Genomic DNA, 1045 nt, shown 5'->3' with positions numbered 1-1045 from the left:
GTTTAAATTAAAAGTCTGGAGTTTTTACACATTATGCTGGTATCGTTGACCTACTTTTATATGTAGTACAACGTACACATGTGGGGAGGAGCTTTCTTTTTCGTTACTTTTCAACGTTTGTGTGCTTCCTATGTGCTCCCTTACATATACTATAAATGCACGATTTCATCATGAAACACACCACTTTTGGTACCCTTGAAATTGTATGTTTCTCCCTATATCTAATAGTCAACCTTCTTCTGTGGGTACCTCCATGTTCAGTGTTCTATTTCTGAGAAAAAGCCGCCTGTAGCCAGAATGACAAATGTGGAGCGATTTGGACAGTAATCATCGACCGGACATGACATGAAATTAACCTGTCTCAAATTAAATGCTTGAAGCGTCTTTGACTTTTACAATTGACCTACTTAAATGTACGTACATATGCGGGCGGGGAATGAGCTTTCGTTTCCGTTACATTTTTCGTTTACATTTTCCGGTACATTGATAAAGCAGTATTGTACATTATGGTCCCCATTGGAGAACCAATGGTTTGGGCAGAATCCAACACCACGTTCATGTACGTCCACTTAACAGTGTTTTCCAGCAATATTTCGACATACAAGAAGACGTCCATGACACAGTAAGAGTTATATGTGGCAGGTATGTAGCACTGTATACACTATGTAGTTGTACATGTACATGATGCCAGGATTTAAACACCAAATTCTAAACATGTACAGTACATGATAAAATCGATTTTCTGTCCATTCTCCTAACGGGATTTAAATTCTTTATTTCGTTTCAGACTCTCATCAAAGATATATTATTATAATTTGTTGACCACCTGACGATCCGCATGAAAAGCGGTTTAAGATGGCCGAATGGGGTAATCTATCTGTAGATATGTATCGAGTATAAATAAAGGCACAAACAATCATGACATTCCTCATATTTCCTTTTATTTCTCCCGGCATCAAACATCCTCTTGCTCTTAGTGCCAAATTACAACAGTGGGACAAACAACTAGTTTATTTCCAAAACACTTATAGATGTCTGCGCATGC

At 37.9% G+C, this 1045-nt stretch overlaps 1 long non-coding RNA gene across 1 annotated transcript in view; it reads right to left on the bottom strand.

The window, feature by feature from the left end:
- The window catches only part of LOC109471301, a 2496-nt gene that overhangs the window by 599 nt on the left and 852 nt on the right, over positions 1–1045 (bottom strand). The gene's annotated exons all lie outside the window — the stretch shown is intronic.

The sequence above is a fragment of the Branchiostoma belcheri genome, unplaced genomic scaffold (genome assembly GCF_001625305.1).
Source record: "Branchiostoma belcheri isolate BF01 breed outbred unplaced genomic scaffold, Haploidv18h27 scaffold246, whole genome shotgun sequence".
NCBI lineage: Eukaryota > Metazoa > Chordata > Leptocardii > Amphioxiformes > Branchiostomatidae > Branchiostoma > Branchiostoma belcheri.
The sequence above is the reverse complement of the archived record's forward strand: the minus strand, read 5'-3'. Positions and strand labels throughout refer to the sequence as shown.